The following is a 21728-nucleotide window of genomic DNA, read 5'->3' on the forward strand; positions in this document are numbered from 1 at the left end:
TTCAAGCCAGGATGCTTAAGAATTTTATTTGTAGGCAAAAGCACCCCCTCAAACAGATTCCCACAAATCTCTTCAAAACTCAACACTACTGATCTCATGGCTAAAATTTCCCCTGCACTATGCATTCATGACCTTCCATGGTTTTGTCTAAAGAATCATCAATCCAGTCACCTGGTGAATGCCATTTGATGAAATCTTCAAATACTACCTCTGGATTTGCTGCTTTAAAAGATGCCATATCTGAGACTAGAATTTCTTTTTCTAGTTGAGCATGTAAACTTTTCCCATCAAGGGAATCACTGAGGGCTTAAATTGCCTGTTTTCATTCTTCATGCATATCCTGTGTCATTATCGGTATATCGTGAGTAAAATGAGCATGCATCTTCTGGCAGGTATTCAAAAACATCAGATCTCTGGCTGGTCTAGCTAAGCCCCTTCGTCCTTGATGCAAAGATCGATTTTCAGTATCAGATCTTGTAACTTCATTATGGTTATCCAAGTAAGACATTGATGCCTCAGAATTCCCAACATCTTTCACACCTTCAGCAGACTTGAAGCTGCCACATTCTTTATGAAGTATATCACAAGAATTATCCTTTCTTGCTGCATTCCTTTCGAATGGTTTGATATCTACCTGCTTTGCATCCTCTCTTTGGTCAAATTCTTTGTCTTTATTGCATTTACCATGTTTTTTTGTGCTCCATAGTTTTCTTATTGATACATACAGCAAGCATCTGTAACTTTTGATACACTAAACAACTGAGGTCAATGGTTCCATCATTTGACATCATTGGTAAGGGTTGTAACTCTTCCCAACACTAGCGTACCTCATGCACGAATTCTACCCAAAGTACAAAAATGGCTAGCATGTTGCAACTTCCAAACTAGAGAGAATGTAAAGATAATTGTGTGAACAACGATTCAAGTGGAGCACCTTTAATATGCCATGTATATTTATGACCATACAGGCTAGATTTTGTTTTGGAGGCCCTTCATGGAAAAGATCTTTAAGTACTCGATCAAGAACAGTAGGTGGAGGAACAACAGTTGATGCTGTTACACTCTGAATGCGTGGATTTTCAGTTGTAACAAAATCCTCCACAAATTGTCCCTCGAATGAAATGCAAAATGCTTCCACCAGAGCACACAATCTTGATGCAAATCCAACTGGACTATTTTGAATAAAATTGTTCCCATCCATGATAGTTATGGGCACAAGAAACCACTTATCGGCTTCAAGCATAGAGGCATTTTCAAATTCAACCATCTCAACAGAACTTTCAACCACCTTATCTGACCATATGGTGATTAACTCAAATCCTTTAACTGGATCTTCTATAGAGTACCACTCAGACCAAGGGAAGTCATCATCCCATTGTTTGTTGTCGAATAAATCACTTTCCATGCTCACTCTAGTCTCTGTACTTTCTAGATTCATTCTCCTCATGGTGTTCAAGCTCATGTCCCGATATATGTGTCCTATATGTCAGTCTCATTGTGTAGTGCACTTGGATAATTGGTGCAAAAGAATCAGATGAAGAAAATGCCAATTTTGACATAAAGAGCTCATAGAGACCTTCCAAATGCATCAATTTTACTGGAACCTGGCTCCCGATGTGATCTGCTTCAAACCTCCGAGTCAGTGTTGTATCAATGTTCTGAATGCCTTTATATGCCTTGCGAGTTGGATCATGCACTAGTACAAATGATGGCCAGATCTTGATAGCACTATCACAATTTGACAAAGCAATTGCAACAGCACTTAGAAGCTTGGTGGCCTCTGGTGCATCAAGGACAACTCCACTCATACTTTGTGGAGAAATTATCAAAAAATCTTTAATGCCAAACCACAATTGTAGAAAGTGTAATCCATCTCTAGAAACATGAGACCAGTGGCTGTAAACCAACCTTTCACCTGCAATATCACTGTCAGCAATGTACAGTGTCCTCTACATAGATTCATGGATATCTCTTTCAATCTGTTATCACTTAGAACCATAGTTCATGTATGTAATGTTGTCCACAAGTTTCATATGAAAATCTTTGGTTTAGTGAATAGGTTTATATGTGTGTGTGTCACTTTGAAATTAGAATTTCAAAAGGTATTGATGTAAGTCCGTGTAAAAAATCGTTAGATACCCTCCATCATTGTTAGTTAAGGCATGTCTTGTCTTGATTGCGTCATTAGTACTTTGCGCAGTTTCGCAGCGCTGTCTGTTTGGTCAATTTAGCTGCGAAATGATGTTTCCGCCTTTTTGCAGCGTACTGTTTACCAGCCATTTCGTAGCGCGTTTTGTCAAATCTTAACTGTTCGCGCTACGAAATCGGGGTTTCGGGGTTTTTGTAGCGCCTTTTCTTGAAATGTCAAGTCTGGGAGGGGTGAGTCATAGGCCCGTCCACGTTTGTCAGTTGATGTCCTCTCCAGGTCATGATAGATCATCATTCCGCCATAAGGTCCAGGATCACGCATATGAATATCATCTTAAGGGATTTTATGAGGTATGGTTGTGTCATAATGTGTTTTCATGATGGGTGAACATGTCTGCTGAATGACGAGTAAAAACGCAAAGAAGCCCGAGTTCTCATTTAAAGGGATCATTGCAAGCGAGCCTGCACTCCAAAGTCGAGATTGTTTTCGAGCTGTAGCTGCTATTAGTTTCCTGTGTGAAGATATTTGAAGCAAGATGGAAAAGAAGGAACATCGATCCGGTAGGTGCCTGAGAACAGAGCCAAAGGGGCTTGATGTTACGCTCAGAGATGAAGGTGTAGCAAGAGCCTTTCGAAATGCTGGTTGCTGGAGGTTCTGCGAGAAGTTGAAGGGAGGACATGCAGAGGTAACGAAGGCTTTTGCATTGAATTTTACTGGATTGAATTCAAAGGTGTCAATGTTAGAATTTCCTGTGTCTCCTGAAGCCATTTCTATTGTCACTGAAATTCCGAGGGGAGGACAAGAATGGTTCAAAAATTTTAAATTTGACATGAGTCCCTGTAGAGAATTTTTGAAGGAACCGTATGTAAATGAGGACCTCACCAAAGCGGTGCCAAGGAGTTACGTAAAAGAACATTATGCTATGCTCCTTACATGTATCCAGAAATACCTAACATGCGAGGGAAGGTACAACAAAGTTTATGCCTATCACTTCAAACTTTTGTTGCATTTCACAGGTAAAGCTTCAATAGATATCCCTTTCTATTTGTTCAAAAGCATTAGTAAAATGTGTGATAAAATCCAGTTAAAGAAAGATGGTTGTGAAACATCCTTGTTTCACCATGGTTTAGTAAAGTTGCTGGTGTTGGATGGTTTGCAAAAGATTGGCAGAGATTGGGATTCTTTTGTTTTTATGGCCGGCTTTCAAAGTAAAACAGGCCTCACTCCATTGCCTGTGAGGGAAAGGGAAGAAAGAATTGAAGAACCTACTCTGGCTGAACTCAGAAAGGAGGTGACAGACCAAAAGAAGCCTAAAACCAAGTTAAGGAAATCAGAGAAGTCTGTGGTGGCAAAGGAGACACCTAAATCATCAGCAAAAGAAACACCTGAGTCATCATCTAAGGAGACACCTCAGTCATTAAAGCAGAAGATCCAGAAAAAGAAGGATGAAGCTGGACCAAGTGAAGTTGAAAAGATTTCAAGGGTAAAAACCAGAGGTCAACTAAACAAGGAGAAAGGTAAGTCAATCACTGTGGAAGAAAGACCTATGTCAAAAGGCAGTTTAAGTGACTTACTTGTAGCTATTGAACTTGAACAAGATCAGCCAATACAGATTGAACCAATAGAGTTTGAGCAAGATCACCCAGTGCAGCCAATGCATATTGACCTCACTCAATCTTCACCCGAAAGTACTAAGAAACCAAGAGCTTCAAAAAGGTTGAGATTTGAGGAGCCTAGTAAAGAATATGCTTTCAAGCCACGTAGGCCAGTCACAAGAAGACAAATGAAAGAGGTGGAGAAAGCGCAGAAAGAGGAGGCACCTGTAGAAGTGCCTAGTACAGATGTACTTGAGGTTTTGACCGGAACAGTTCATGCAGCCAGGAGTAAAGACAAGAGAAATAGGGTCATGATCAGCCAAGGAGGAAATGTCATTGCTATCAAGCAACAGGCAGGAATAACACAAGAAGAAGTGCCTCAGATTAAAAATGTTTCTAAAGAAAGGGCAGTGAGATATGCAAATTATAAAAAGGCTGTACTAAAAGGTAGAACAAGTCTAATGGGCCAAACTGACTCAGTTTCTGATGCATATTTGTGGACAGTGCCAGCTCTGAAGCAAGCAAAAACCATGAAACAACTGAACACAAGCCTAAGAGCAGAAAATAAGGCTTTGAAGAAAGAAGTTAGCAGTTTGAAGAAGAAGCTAGGTAAACTAGCTGATTAATCCAAGGGGAAATTTGCTTTTCAAGTTTTGATAAATTTTGGTTTCCATCATTTTGAAACTTTTTGGATCCCTAACACCTGTACAAAGTAGCTGAAGAAATCATGAAGTTAAGTCAACAGTGCTTTAAGATTCATATGTTCTGTTTTGATTATCTACAGCAGTTTCGTAGTGCGCTACGAAACTGCTGTAGATGACTGTTTTATGAGAAAAAATGAAATTGATGCTGAGGTCAGCAAATCTTGAAAAGGATGACTCGAGGCCAGTAAGGAGACTATACAAAGCTATCCAGATATTCAAAGAATGACAGGTGTAAGTGTTGGAGAAAAAGGTGAAATATTTTGTTTTTGCTAAAGTCTTCCTAAAGCTACTTTATGACCGAATTATTAGGGTTCTGGTAGGGTTACCAGAATTTTGGGTTGGACACTTGTTCAGTTCACAGAGCATCCAGATCATAAGGCATATGGTGTCATGCGTGGTTATTAAAGGTATTAAATAGCTTGAAGCATGTTCTTTTGGAAATGAAGACTGATGGAAGGCAGAGACCGTGAAAACAGGGCACATATCCTCATCAACTAATGAGTCATCCACACAGCAAGTATCCGAAGCTGCTCGTTCAGTGAATGTTTCTCCAGCATGTCTTGGCCACTACAGAAATGGTACAGGTGTCAAAGTTCAAGAAAGCATCAATGCACACGAGGAGATAGAGTTAGAGTTTCAATAGGAATGGGACTCTATGTATTCACAGCGCAATACCTTTGTATTTAATAAGTTTGTTTAGATATAGATAAGGCAATTAATGATAGGATTTCGAGCTCCCCTCATGCTGGAGGTGGAGTCTCAAGTAGTTGTAATTTTGTTTTCCTATATATAGGAGAAACTCTGATGTAAACAAGGTTGGAGATTTTTATAAAAACAGAGTTTTCATATTGGCTTATGTAAAAAAGACTTTGACAGTAATAGAAAGAGTACTTTTTCTTCCCAAGATTCATCTTGTGTCTCAAATGCTCAGAGTATATGTGTTTTGGTTTTATTCATCTTGTTTTACAATTCAGTAAACATGCAATCACTCTGAATTCACCTAGTGCTCAGACTTCCTGTGTGTGTTTTTTGAGTTGAGGTTCTTCTTGGTAAATGTTTTGAGCATTTTGACATTATATGCCTTGGTTTCTATGATTGAGTAGCCACTTGTTTACTGCAGAAGTGTATGACTCCATGAGCCCAATGGGAGAAGCCTAATTTTGTTGTCCCAACCAGCTTAAATTTCATCTACTGTTTAAAGAGTTAGCCATCTTTTTTGCCCTTAATGCATATCAAAAATCTGTGAGAGAGCCCTCTCTGACTAAGGAGGCTAAACCTTAGTCTAAAGCTAGGTTTGAAACAGTTACACATGATCTTGCTAAGTAGCAGCCCTTAGTACCGGATTTTGTGATAACACAATCAAAGCAAAACGAGCTCACCATATGTTGAGATGAGGATTAGAAGCACAACAACAGACCTCAAAGGCTATGTTCTCTCCTTCTCTATCACAATCCAACCACAAAACCAGCCATTGACATCTCCTGGCTTCCTCTGGATCATTCAATACGTGAACTGCTGCACGGGAGATCTTTGAGTCATTTATTCATTTGGTCATATCTTCTGATTCAAGAGCCAGTTTTACGAGTATGATATACCATTGGAAATATTTTTCCGAGCCGCTCCTGATGAACATGCTTATGACATGTTTTTCACTGAATATCATGTGCAAAACATCTAACAAAATAGACATAATAAGAGGCCCATTTTGATCACTAAAGGAGGGCCAAAGGACTGACTCTAACATGTCAAGTCTGCGATCTTGTAAAATTTATGATGATTACCACAAAATTATACTTAAATCTTTCCATCACTATCTAAAAAATTGTTCCTCAACCCCAATATTAACAAAGAAAAATATATTTATCAATAATCATTTTAAGGTTATTATTTTTCCATAAGCAAGATTAATCAAGTTGAAAGTAGTTACTACAAATTTTTTTACATCATCCCTAGCTCTTAAGGAGCTGATCAACCACCCCATCTATTAAGTAATATTTTGTTGATTAACAATAATCATAGTTTAATTTTAAACATAAATAGTCAACTGAAGGATAGGAGATCTCATCACCAACCGACCTGCCATGATCATAGGTCCTAAAAAAGTGACATTACACTACTGGTCACCAAGCTAGGGTAATGGCCCTCGATCGTAAAGCTGAAGGAAAAGAGGTCTCATCATGAGTCGGCTTGTTCACTTTTGTTAGCTCCCATGAATGACATTTTGATTAACTCGCTATCAAGCCAAAATAATGATCTTCAGTATACATCTAAGTAAATTGAAATGTACTTGTAACTATGTATTTATTTCTAATAGACGGGACACTGGCATCTCAATCGGTTAAAAATGCATCCCTGTTGAGGCTATGGATTCTTAGTGGCAGAAGTGACCATGACTATGGTATAGAAGTTAATTCAATACTATGATCTACGTGGTTACCGTTTTTTGTCAAAACTAATTGTCGATAAATCCCACTGTTGCATATATAAGGTTTTCCAGAACTCATGTTCCATGGGGAAAGATTTAATATGTTCCTGGATGATGATGATTATCATTTATATCTATTATTGAGTTATAAATATTCACTTTACATGTCAGGGATGAAACTTTTGGGATATTTGAGATTTGACATTTTGTATCCTCTCATTTATCATTCCTTTATTCTACATGTTTCATATCTTTAACTAAAGATAGTTTCTTTGCCCAATCAGTCGCCATTTATTCATAGATTAACAACACTACTATTATTTTGGGGTAGAATAAAGAGTCCTAATTCTGATTGTGAACACCAAGTAATTGGTCAGATCTTGAGAAGCAAAGACTGAGATAACTAATTCATCCCATGTATCACCATTTGCATGCCCATAATAGCCAAAGCTATTGGGTATAGGGAACACATATTTTTATCATCATTTTTACCCTCTTTTCTATTCCCTTTTAATCCATTATTATCCCATGACATTCACAACATGATTATGCACTTTTATATATAATGAGGTAAGTGAAGTGAGGAATTATTGATTGAGGCTACAGATGAGATATGTTATAGAAACATTTATGATAGGGAAACTAATTAGTTTGTGGGAAGGAAACCCAACTGCACTTTATGATTACTTTCTTTCATCTTGCATGGCTTCCACCTTCCATATCACATCCAACATCGACTTAGCCTACACCAAATTTAACAAATATCAATCCATCCATGCCATTCCACGCTTTCACAGAGGTAAAACTTGAGGAAAAATAGCATAAGTTTTATAATTTATTAAAAGGTGAATGTCATGCAAAACCACTGAACATTATTTACTCATATTTTTAGATCATTAGTTCCACTTCTTCGTGACTTCCCATTTTTTTAAAGACACAAAATATTTTAATCTGGGGGGTGTACTTTTTATTAATTTATTTATCATGACCATTCGATTAATACTCTTTATCATCCATCGATATCCATATTCATTCTCGAAACCTCCCTTATTCCATGTTGTTTTACACCAAGCAGAGATTTCAACGACAATTGTAACAACAGCCTAATTTTTTTCTAGTGTAGGATGAGGGCATGCTAATTTTCCAGTTTGGGGGAGGACTTGCTATGCATGATAGATGTTTTCTCTTTTCTTCCTCATTTAAGGCATACAATTTCATTTTTTATACAATACATAAATTGATTTGTGTATATCTTTAAAATTATGAACTGGATTCTTGTAATTTTTGGACAACAAAGAGGTATCATTAAAATATACAAACCCAAAAAATTTCAAGCTAAACCAGTTTGTAAGAATCCATAAACCATGCATTGTCACTTATAACAATTTTTATGATATCTTGATTTTTTTGCATTGGATTGCTTTGATTTTTAGTACGAGGAAGCATTAATGTAATAGGAACAAACACGTAAAATTTGAGGCAAAACTGATTTATACTTTTATGAGAAATTAAAAATTATCACCTTCTGTGTTGGAAATAATACTGAGAGGGTGAATCAGTATTAGCAATTTAACAATCTTTCTTTTCCATAAATAGATTTATATACGCTACTTCTATTAATGAAACCTGCATGTATATGCAACTTTGTTTAGAGCAACCAGCGTATACCTTTCAATCTTATAATTTAGTTAGTTGATCTTTAATCCGTGTATCAGAACCATATAACCAGTAATCAGATGCAGTGAACAGAATAGGCAATCACACACATGAACACAAGATATAAGGTGGAAACTCAATGTGGGTGAAAACCACCTGCTGCAATCGTCTCAATCATTCTTTAATAAGAGACTTCTTTTACAAATTTTGTACTGGTGTAGCCTTATACCAGTACACAGGCTTCTACCTGCAGAAGGCTGCAACCTTATCTCATTCTCCAGCTTTTCCTGGAAGGGAGCTACAACCCCCTTAGCTCTTGTACTAGCTGATGTGTTTATTAGTACGCAGGTGCTGGCCTACAGAAGGCTACAACCTTCTCTTTTCTTCCAGGGACCACGTTTCATAAATTTTTAGACTGGATCCATCAATAACATCAATCAAACATCAAATATATCTGCATCAATCAATCTCCTTTGCACCAACCAAAATTGAATCAAACAGTCACTTTTCTGAATGATGTAACCTGAACACAGTAAGATTAACCAGAACCAAATGCAGAACCTAGAACACTGCAAACAACAAACAGAAGTAGCTAAAACATATTTTATGAGACGTATGCTACTTCAATGTGTCAAACCTACATTCATACGCTATTATCTGAAGGCAGACCTACGTATATGTTGTTTTTAAATGATGAACCAGCGTGTATACGTGTCTTTGCTATACTGAACCTGCATACAGATCTGTAAAAGATTATTTAACCTTTAAAACTATTCAGGCATCAGTTATACCCAGATCATCAGATTTATAGATTATGAGATGCACCAATAAAATATCAAAACCACACAAAATACTTCTCTTCAAGCCTAAAGATCTTGACCCATCAATAGAACTTATCCTTCTTCAAGCGCTGAAGTTCCTCTTTGATTCAGATCTAGTTACGCACCATAACCCAATGACCAGTATTCTAGATCTTGCTCTTCATTAGATATTCAATGCTTGAATGCCTTTGCCTAATGATCTCCTCCTCCTTTTATAGTCTTAGGCCTTACTCAATACCATGGTCCAAAACCACTTTAGAATCAATACCTTGGACCAAATACCTAGGGTCAATACTTCGGACAAGATACCTTAGACCAATACCATGGGTCAAAATACCAAGGACCAAATACCATGGACCAAAACCAAGCTTTCCAACGTGTATGCACTTTTCCTTGCATGAATGTGCGTGTATACGCATACGCGCCTTTTGGTCTGTGAACCCACGTGTATATGTTGTTTGTTCAAGGGGAACCTACATATACCTATTTTTCCTTCATTCTATGATCTTGAACTATGATCTGTCATCTGAGTGAGTTGCCATCAAGGACAACACCTGTGTCATAGTGCCAAACCTATGTCATAATGCCAACAATCTCCCCCTTTGGACTTGATGGCAACCCCAATTCATTCTCCCCCTTTGTCATCAAGGGAAAAGGGTTATGCTCCCCCTGAGTATATGTTAAATTCTCTGATATGCTGAAGTGTGTTGTTCATGCTCCCCCTAACTATAAGCAAGGTCTGCAAAAAGATGTTCTACAAGAAGAACATGACTCTATACATCATAAATTACCTTCCTATCACCAATGACTCATACATACATCCATCTCCCAACCAAGTGGGGATATACCAAGATTTACTCATCCACCCAACCAAGTGGGGATACATCAAAAATTTATACATGATAAAACAAGAACATTACATCATCCATCCCAGGCATAGTGGGGAAACAAAAAAAGGTCATTACATGACCTTGATAATAAAAGTTATACATAACATAGAGACAAAATATCAAAAACAAGACTATGATAGTCATCAGCAACTATCATCAACAACATCTATCAATTACCATCCAGACCAGCAACCATGATCTCCTTCTGCACCTATTCCACCTGAATCAAAAACAACTATGAAATTGTACCAAGATCTTCTAAGGTAATGCCAACAATGATAATGCATTATTAGAAGTATATGCTCCCCTTGAACCTGTGCCAGATGATCACTGTTAGATCCATATCAGACTCTTTTCATCCTGAGTCTGGCCCACTAATATTCTTCAAACCAAACATATACGCGGCTGTATCCATAGAAACCAGCGTATGTACATGGATACGCTTCATGAGACTCACATACAACAATTGTTCTATGAAACAGATAAGTTTCAACAGCAAGATGATGCATCAACTACTCCCAGCTTCTGTCTGAGGTATTCAAATGTCTCTTTGGGCAGTGGTTTGGTGAATATATCAGCAACTTGTTCCTTGGAGGGAACATACTCCAATTTGACCTTTTGTTCAAGCACTTGTTCCCAGAGAAAATGATATTTGATAGGTATGTGCTTGGTCTTAGAATGCATGACTGGATTCTTTGAAATACTGATTGCACTTGTATTATCACATAGAATGGAGATGGGTGAAGTACATGTGATCTGAATGTCTTGCAATGTTTGCATCATCCAAAGGAGTTGTGTGCAATAAGATGCAGCAACCACATATTCTGCTTCAGCTGTATATAATGTAATTGAAGTTTGTTTCTTGCTGAACCAAGACACTAATCTGAAACCCATATAGAATGCACCACCACTAATGCTTTTTCTATCATCCACGCTTCCTACCCAATCTGCATCTGTGTATGCATGAAGTGTAAGATCTATGTCCCTAGGATACCATAAGCCAAAATTTTGAGTTCCTTGAAGATATTTGAAGATCCTTTTGACTGCCTGCAAGTGTGATTCCTTTGGATTGTCTTGGAATCTTCAAACTATTCCTACTACATGCATGATTTCTAGTTGGGTACCTGTTAGATAGAGTAGACTACCAATCATGGATCCGTAGGTTGGTTGATGTACTACTGCTAATTCATCATTTGCACTGAGGCTGCATCCTGTTACCATAGGGGTACATACTAGTTTAGAATCTTCCATGCCATATTTCTTCAAGATCTGCTTGAGATACTTGGTTTGTGATAAAAAAATACCATCTTTATTTTGTTTAACTTGTAAGCCAAGAAAATATGTGAGCTCACCAAGCAGGGACATTTCAAATTCTTTCTGCATTACCAAGGAAAAATTTTGACTCATGGCTTCTTCATTGCTACCAAAAATGATATCATCAACATACACAACAAGTATTAGTAATTTATCATTGTCAATTTTTATATGTAGATTGCTATCAGCTGATCCTTTTGAAAAACCTTGTTGATGAAGGTAGTTGTCAACACGATAATACCAGGCCCTTGGAGCTTGTTTTAGACCATAGAGAGCCTTTCTAAGTCCGCATACGAGTTTTGGATCATTTCCAAGGATGAATCTGTCTAGTTTCTCAATATACACTTCTTCTTCTAGGTATCCATTAAGAAAGGCAGATTTCACATCCATTTGATATACCTTGAACTTCTAAAAACTTGAAAGAGCAAGAAACATTCTTATGGCTTCAAGTCTAGCAACAGGTGCAAAAGTTTCTTCAAAGTCTATACCTTGTTGTTGAGCATACCATTTACAAACAAATCTGGCCTTGTTTCTAATAACTTCTCCATTTTCATTCAGATTGTTTTTGAATATCCATTTGGTTCCTATGACATTCTTATCATTAGGACTAGGAACCAATTCCCAAGTATTATTCTTTTCAATCTGCTCAAGTTCTTCATTCATGGCCTTGATCCAACATTCATCTTTGCATGGTTCATTTACATTATGATGTTCAATGGAGGAAAGCAATGCTAGATAGCTTGAAGCTTCTGTAATAGTTCTTCTTGTTTGCACTCCTACATTTTTCTACCCCAAAATTTGACTCTCTAGATGATTCTTTTGAATATACCTGGATGGAGTCTTTTCTTCTACCCATATCTCTTCTTCGGGTGCCTCATTGGTTTCTTCTTCAGAATTTGTCTGATTTGATGTGGAAGGATAGTCCTCATCTTCTTCATAATCTTTGGTTTTTACCTGCTTTGGATTTTTTCTTACTTCATCAACCACAACATCAATACTTTCAAAAATTCTCCCAAGTCTTTTATTATAACACTTGTATCCTTTACTTCAGGAAGAGTAACCAAGGAGAATGCCTTCATCTGCTCTAGGTTCAAACTTGCCAAGTTTTTCATCAGTCCTTTTGATGTAACATTTTCTTCCAAAAACTTTGAAGTATTTTACAGTAGGATTCTTACCATACCAAAGTTCATGTGGAGTTTGAGTGTTGTTTACCTGGACATTTGTTTTGTTGAGAATAGTGATAGTAGCAAATATAGCTTCTCCCTAGAAGGTTGCAAGAGTTCCAGACTCATCTAGCATAGCACGAGCCATTTGTTGAATAGTTATGTTCATCCTTTCTACCACTCCATTTTACTGAGGAGTTATTGCTGTAGAGAATTCCCTTCTTATTCCATGTTCTTCACAGAAGTCGAATAATTCATCCAAGGTAAATTCCCCTCCTCGATCAGACCTGAGGCATTTGATTTTGCGATCTGATTCATTTTCAACCAAGGCTTTGAAGGCTTTGAACTTTTTGAAAGCTTCATCTTTATTCTTTAGAAGTCCTATCCAACAGCTTCTGGAAAAGTCATCAATGAACAATATAAATTATTCTTCTCCACGAGGTGACTTTTTCCTAGATGGACTGCATAAATTAGTGTGGACAAGTTCAAGAGGCTTACTAGCTCATCCTTCCTTCTCAGGGAAATGTGCTCTGGTTTGCTTACCAAATTGACATGATTTACATATTGTGTTTTCTGGAATGCTAAAATCTGGAAGATCACAAACAACCTTGTATCTGCATGCTTTTCTTATTTGAGGGAAGCTTAGATGCCCCAATCTTCTATGCCATAGCCAGTGTTCATCATTTTTGCTTAGGTAGCATTGTTGTTGTTCCCCCTTGAGTATGTATTGGTTGTTTGGAGTTCTTACACCTTTGATCACTATTTCTCCTGTATCAAGCTCATGAACAACACATCCATTTGATCGAAATACTACCTCATTTCCTTGATCACACATTTGACTAACACTCAATAGATTATGATTTAGACCATCTACATACATAACATTCCCAGCTTTAACCTTTTCTTTTAAGAGAATAGAGCCTTTACCTTTTATCACTGCAGGAGTGTCACTACCAAATGAGACCTTCTTTTCCTTTTCTAAGGCATTATATGACTGAAGTTTTTCTTTATCACCTATCATCTATTTCGATCATCCACTGTCGATATACCACTGATTTTCTTGTCCTTCTGCATATAAGGCTATTCCACATCTTTCTGTTTGTGATTCTTTCTTTCTCCATGTTTTGCGACCCAATGAATCTTGCTCCTTTTGAGATGTTTGCCAAAATTTACTCCTGCATTCAGAATCTTCATGACTGAAGTTGCTACAGATAGAGCATTATATTTCATTTTCAAGAGCAGAAAAGTCATTATAGGTCCTTTTCATGATCCCAGTCACATTCCTTTGATTTCGTGCTTCTCTAGTCATGATGGTCTTGTAAGAAACAAATTGAGTAGCTTTGTGTCGAAAGTTATGACATGAAAAACATTGGCCATTAAAGAAATTCATGCGATTATCAAATTTACTGACCTGATGATTGTAGTTTCCATTGACATTCATTCTTGAAGCAAATTGAGACTGATTTACCTGTGGTTGGTTAGAGATTTTGTTCATCCTTGAAGTAGATTGAACCTCATTTACCTAATGATCTGCTTTATGCCTTTGTTGACGATCCTGTTTACTTCTCCTTGCTACATCAAGATAGCTTTTGGAGGTTGATGGCTTATGTGCTTGGGATGCTTCTTCTGTATATCCAACACCTGTCTTTACCAGAGGAGAATGATGCACTTTAATAATTTCATCTAAAGTTTTTTATCCTTTAGCAAATCTAATATTGAGAGCTTTTGTTTTCTCAACATCTTTTCTTAGACCCACAATTTCAGATTCTAAATTTTCATTGTGTTTTTCCCTTTCAGCAAGTTGGAATGTCAAAGTATCTATGATCATACTCTTTTCTTCTAAATAGATTTTAAGTTTAGAAATTTCTTCATAGAGGCCATATTCATCTAAAGCGTCCAACAAATCATCATCTTCAAAAGCCATCAAAAGTATATAATCATTACCATGTTCATCTTCATCACTATTTGATAAACCATCGCTATCTTCATGTGTATAGTAGCTCTTCTTACTTACATTCTGTTTTCCATTCCATTTTGTTGGTTCCTTACCTTTATATAGCTTATCTTTATGAGGACATTTGGCTACATAATGACCAACTCTTCCACAAGCAAAGCATTTGAAAGGTAGTTTACCTCTGAATTTTCCAAAACCCCATTGAAGGTTCTTGACAAAGTTTTCTTCTTCCTCTCCTCCTGAAATGTGTCTCAATTCATTGGGCTCTTCTCTTCCTGAAGCCTTGAATGTGGCTTCTCTCATATTCTTTGTGGTTGTGTCATAGTAATACTCTGAAGATTCTGCTTTTCTTCTATGGTAGAAACTTTTGATTCAAACTTAGAAGACAGGGATCGCAAAACCTTTTCAACTATAGTAACTTCTTTTATCTCTTCACCCAAGTTTTTCATGCGATTAAAAATATCATCTATGCATAAGAAGTAATTAGATATACTTTCATCATTGTGCATTTTGAGCGTTTCATATTGAATTCTGAGAGATTGTAGTTTTGCACGTTTTACCTAATCATCTCCTTCATAGCTTAGAACGATCTTGTCCCATATTTCTTTGGTGGTTTTGAGCTACATAACCTTGACAAATTCTGATTGTGACAGACTCCCCAATAGTGTGTTGACAGCCTTGGCATTTGTTTCATACTGCTTTTTACCTGCAGTATCTGTAGGAATTTCTGATGGAAATGTGTATCCTCCTTCCGCAATTTCCCAAACTTCTGTTCCAAGAGATTGAAGATAGGTTGTTGTTCTTACCTTCCAATAGACAAAGTTGCTCCCATCGATGATTAGAGGTCTAATGGATCCCTCTCGTTCGTAGGTACTCATGATGATAGATCTTCCTTCAAGCGATCAAGCTTTTTCTGAAGGACCTACTCTGATACCAATTGTTGGAAATAATATTGAGAGTGGGGGGGTGAATCAGTATTAGCAATTTAACAATCTTTCATTTCCATAAATAGATTTATATATGCTACTTATGTTAATGAAACCTGCGTGTATACACAACTGTGTTTAGAGCAACCAGCATATACCTTGCAATCTTATAATTTAGTTAGTTGATCTTTAATCTGTGTATTAGAACCATATAACCAGTAATCAGATTTAGTGAACAAAACAAGAAATCACACACATGAACACAAGATATAAGGTGGAAACCCAATGTGGGTGAAAACCACCTATTGCAATCGTCTCAGTCTTTCTTTAATAAGAAACTTCTTTTACAAAAAATTTTGTTTTAATGCAGCCTTATACCAGTACGTAGGCTTCTATGTGCAGAAGGCTACAACCTTCTGTCGTTCTCCATCTTTTCCTGGAAGGGAGCTACAACCCCCTTAGCTCTTGTACTAGCTGATGTGTTTACTAGTACGTAGGTGCTAACCTACAGAAGACTACAACCTTCTCTTTTCTTCCAGGGACCACATTTCATAAATTTTTAGACTGGATCCATCAATAACATCAATCAAACATCAAATATATCTGCATCAATCAATCTCCTTTGCACCAACCAAAACTCAATCAAACAATTACTTTTCTAAATGTTGTAACCTGAACACAGTAACAATAACCATAACCAAATGCAAAACCCAGAACACTGCAAACATCAAACAAAAGTAGCTAGAACATATTTTATGAGATGTACGCTACTTCAATGTGTTGACCTTGCATTCATACACTGTTATCTAAAGGCAGACCTGCATATACATTGTTTTTAAAGGATGAACGAGCGTGTATACACGTCTTTGCTATACTAAACCTATGTACACATCTGTAAAAGATGATTTAACCTTTACAACTATTGAGACATCAGTTATACCTAGATCATCAGATTTATAGATTACGACATGCGCCGATAAAAGATCAAAACCACACAAAGATACTTCTCTTCAAGCCTAAAGATCTTGACCCATCAATAGAACTTATCCTTCTTCAAGCGCTCAGGTTCCTCCTTGATTCAGATTCAGCTATGCACCATAACCCAATGACTAGTATTCTAGATCTTGCCCTTCATTAGATATTCAATGCTTGAGTGCCTTTGCCTAATGATCTCCTCCTCCTTTTATAGTCTTAGGCCTTACTCAATACCATGGTCCAAAACCACTATAGAATCAATACCTTGGACCAAATACCTAGTGTCAATACTTCGAACAAGATACCTTAGACCAATACCATGGGTCAAAATACCAAGGACCAAATACAATGGACCAAAACCAAGTTTTCCAACATGTACATGCTTTTCCTTGTGTGAAAGTGTGTGTATACGCATACGCGCCTTTTGGTCTGTGAACCCGCATGTATACGTGGTTTGGTCAAGGGGAACATGCGTATACCTGTTTTTCCTTCATTCTGTGATCTTGAACTGTGATATGTCATCTGAGTGAGTTGCCATCAAGGACAACACCTATGTCATAGTGCCAAACCTGTGTCATAATGCCAACACCTTCAACCATTTTTCTTATATCTCGTGATCTATGAATCAATTAACTTTGATATTTGGGTTGAAGAAGCCTTAATATAGTGAAAATTTTCTTGCAAATTTCCGCAAGATTTGGTTTGTACTTTTTGAGAAAATGGTTAATGAAGTTTGTTGTTACTTGTATCATATTTTGCTACAACTTCATTCATATATATATATATATACACACACGTTATTGAAAGTTAATGTGCAAATTGTTACAACTTAATCAACATTGCTAGAATTGAAAAACCACTATTTTGAAGAGGCTTTTAGGGAATAATTCTCATGTTCCATCAATATCATGAGTTGGGGTGAGCATTTTGATTAATTTATTATAGCTTGGTTAATATAGAGACATTGGGTTGAATGAGGACATGCAACATGTTCATTTTGGGGGAGATGTTGGGCTACTAAATTTTAATTATTGATACCATTTCTTGACATCTATTTCATCCATTTCCACTATTATTTTATCATGTTATTAGTCATAACTTATCATTAGTTCCATTTTATAATTATTCATGCTCTTGTGGATTAGTGATGTTTATTCTCTTTTATTTTTAATAAATTCAATATTATTATGTAGGATTTTGCTAATGATGGTTTATTAATGAATTTTTTATAACATCACTCAAAATTTTGTTCTCCAAGATATCTTCCAGATTGCAAATTTGATCTTCATCTCATAATCAAATATTCCAACTCAAAAATTCATTGGAATAAAATGTGACAGTTTTGCATTGGCCATTTTGGGAAAATGAAGATGAATCTTAAATATTCGAGACACGATTTTTCTGCATAATGGAACAAATTAGTTTTTTGTTGAGTAGTTTTCCAAAATTCACCCTAGATTGAGAGAAATGGAAGGTTCTATGAAGGTGATTTTCTCATATTTGTTTGTGGCCATTTTCCAAATTATCCCAATTGCAATACCATATTCTAATAGTTCCAGCTAAATCATGATGGAGAGATCTTTCAAATCTGATATCGGTTATTGAGATTCTGTAATAAACCCAAAATTTTAAGGGGAAATCATTTTGTAATGAATTTAGTTTTAATTTCCCTTTGGTCTCTATCTACTTAACTGAAAACAAAGATCAAAGAGGGGATGGGAGATTATTGAATTAGAGGCAGAACTCAAAGTTGTATTGTATCTATTTATAATTTTTAATGAGAGGAGCTACTAGTGCAATTTCATAATTGTTACTTGTAATCTGATTTGAACATGTAAAGTAGTTTAGTTGTATAGTTTCATTTGTTATTCCTTGAAGTAAATTTCCTCTTTTTAAAGTATGTTCTTGGCTGCTGCATTTTCTAGATTTCTTATTTCCTGCCATTTCTATATTTCATTTAATTTGTTGCTCTCGATTAACATTTGAATTATGTTAAGTGCAATAGGTCAAATTTCCAATTCAACAAGGTGTAGTTTAAATTAGTATTGATTCAAACAGCGTGATTAACATAATTCTTTTCATGTCATTTACCTTCTTCCTTTTAAATTTACTATTGTTTTCAAGTCCTACATTTTACTTCTTCTCGAATGAGCTTGATAGTGTAGAACTCAACCATGTAGAACCAATGTTAGCTGTTGGTGGCTTCTTGCATATAATTTTATGATTTCCTTGAAATAAAAAGATGCTCATCGGGTTGATAATTAATGTCCAGGTGATTAGTTTCTTTTTTAATTAAGCAATTAATTTCTCCAAAAATGGTCATATGGACTCATAAAGGTTAGGGCCATAAATCTAGGGTTAAAGTTAGGAGCAAGGTCACAAATTTGATAATCAAATGACTGGCTTCGTGAAAATATAATGGTTAAAACTTCAGGATTGGTGGCACATCCATCGACCCACGGTCAACTCCCATGAGTTTTGATCCACCAAACGCATCTAAATATAGATATCATGGAGAAGTAATAATGAACTTGAGCAACCAAATAAAAGGAATACACATTCTATGTTTTTATTCCAAGTTCAAAAGTGATCAATATTTGTTCAAGTCCATCAGAATTGTCTTTAGTTATTTTTCTATGATGAGAAAAGGTTTGAATTCTAATCATTATTTTTTTGGATAGTCAACGAAGATTGTTTTCCAAGATTCATCATTTTTTTTTTATTGTGGACATAGACTAATGGAAAAACTCCACAATTTGTGTTTGACTTTGGACAAAGGTTTGTGGCCAAGCTCTCTTATTATTTATTTATAGGCCCATGGCTAAGCTCCATTTTTGTTTGATTGTTGACAAAGGCCTATGGTTGAGTTCTTTATTGTTTAGTGGTCAAATTTCACTATTGTTTGATCAGTGGCTTGTGGTTGAGTTTCATTATTGTTTGATTGAAGGTTTGTGGTCGAGTTTCACTATTGTTTAATTGAAAGTCCGTGGTTGAGTTAATTATTCTTTGAGTGGTTTAGTTTTATGATTGTTTGATCATTGGTAATGGAGACTTGTGGTCAAGTTCCACTATTTTTTTATTAGATGGAAATGGCTAAGCCTTATTACTATTTGTTAGGGATCGTTAATAGAGACCTATGGCTAAGTTGCACTATATGTTTGGTCATTGAAAAGAGGCTTGTGGACGAGCTCCTCCATTGTGTGTTTGTATTACTGATGGAGGCCTATGGAAGAGTGTCATTAGTGTGTTTGGGATCCATTGAAATATGTATGTTTCAGAGTCTCATCAGTGTGTCTGGAATCCATTAATGGAGAAAAATGGTAGATTTCTATCACTATATGATTCAGATCATTGCTAACCAAATTCCATCACTATCTAGTAAACTTATAACAATAGCTAAGCTTCACCTTTGTTGATTCATGTTTGAGGTTGAATCTCATATTTTTTGGAGTCACTATTTACTAAGAACTGAGTGTCACCATTGTTGGTATGCTATATATAAAATATATATTCGGTTGCACTATTAGCAATATGAGAGGTCAAGACCTCCACATTTTGGTTTGAAAACTTATCGATGTTAATTGGTTGTTGAATGGTTTCATTGGATATTGTGTAGTCATGGGGTTAGATGCCACCCTTGTTGGCTAAGGAAGAATATTCATTTTTTGGTAGATGATATGACAAGCAACAAAAAGGAACATTTGCGGTATGACACTTGTTATGGATAAATGAGGTCACGTTTTTTAGCCTTTTTAGGTATAAGGTTATAATTTTATTCTTTATTTTACCCCACCATTTTTCATTTTGTAGAACATTTAAGTGAACAAAAGAGTTCCTTTTGTAGATCCATTACTAAAACAGATTAATTTGTAGAATCTTGCTAGAAAGGGATATTTTGTTAAAATATTAATTTGATTTTTGATTTTATACAGTTTTTGGGGGTGTTAAAGCTTATTTTAAGGACATATTAGATTTTAGAAGAAGTGTGATGATCAAGGGTCAACAGTGAACAATTATCATGGAATGAAAACCCTTGAAGATGTATTCTTGATGATCATAATATTTGTTATGTGTTGTGGGGGCTTATGAACAGGTTGCATTTGGTGTTGGGAGTATGGTTAAAATAGGTTACAATAAGGGATTTATGTCACTAGATTGATGGACAAGTTGGAACATGGTACGACCAAGAAATGATAGGTTCATGACATCAGTATGACAACAACAATTTGACTAGTTTGAAGACTGTGTTGGTCAATTTAATTATCTTAAATTTATTACATTAAATTATCAATCTAAGTAAGTAAACTTGTGAATTATGCATACAAGTATATGCTAGGAGTTTATCTTTTAATTCTAATTGAAATAAATTGCAATGAAAGAAAATTATACCCTATGAAATTGAATAAAATGACATGAAATGAAATATTATTCAAATAAAGCATTGGAAATATAATATATGAAAGCGTTATACATATCAATCTAGGAAAGTGATGGAAATCCTAATCTAGGAGAGCAATGAATATCTATTCTAGGAAAGCAATAGAAATCTTGATCTTGGAAAGAAATAGAAAACTTAATCTAGGAACTTAATGGAAATCTAATCTAGGAAAGAAATAGATACCTTAATCTAGGAAAGAAATGGAAATCTATGAAAACCAAAAACATCAAAAACAAACTCACTTAATAAAATGTAATTAAATAATCAAGTTAACTATCAATACAATTATTTTAGTCATCAATGATCATGGTTGTGTAGATAAGGTAATATAGTAGTCCCTCTTTTTTTTAAATATAATTATTACTACAATAATTAGCATCAAGTCACTTATAGAGCTCTAGTCATTTATTGTACTATTCACACTTGCAAGAAATTAAAATGACAAGAATGTAAAGATATTGAAAAGTAAATAAATCAGGTCCTAAACTAAGTGATCACTGTAATTATTTATTAACTAAATAGATTAGAGAATTGTTAGATAATTGTGATAACTTCAACAACTAGATTGTTTATTGTTCAGAATGAGTGATCTCTTCCTTAATTTGATGGATATTTCAAAGTATTTCTTGTATTGTTACATTTGCTAGCCACAACACGAAATATGAGAAAATCGATTTGAAAGTTCCAATCATATCTCCAAAATTGTGCATTGTTTTGA

The 21728-nt window shown here is 35.8% G+C and overlaps 1 pseudogene; it reads right to left on the minus strand.

Annotated features, from left to right (window-relative positions):
- Window positions 1-322: 322 nt before the first annotated feature.
- The window catches only part of LOC149201764 (uncharacterized), a 37222-nt pseudogene continuing 15816 nt past the window's right edge, over window positions 323-21728 (minus strand).

This window comes from Pinus tabuliformis, chromosome 2_1, assembly GCF_031772625.1.
Source record: "Pinus tabuliformis cultivar Carrire ecotype Pingquan chromosome 2_1, CPIR1, whole genome shotgun sequence".
NCBI classification, from domain to species: domain Eukaryota; kingdom Viridiplantae; phylum Streptophyta; class Pinopsida; order Pinales; family Pinaceae; genus Pinus; species Pinus tabuliformis.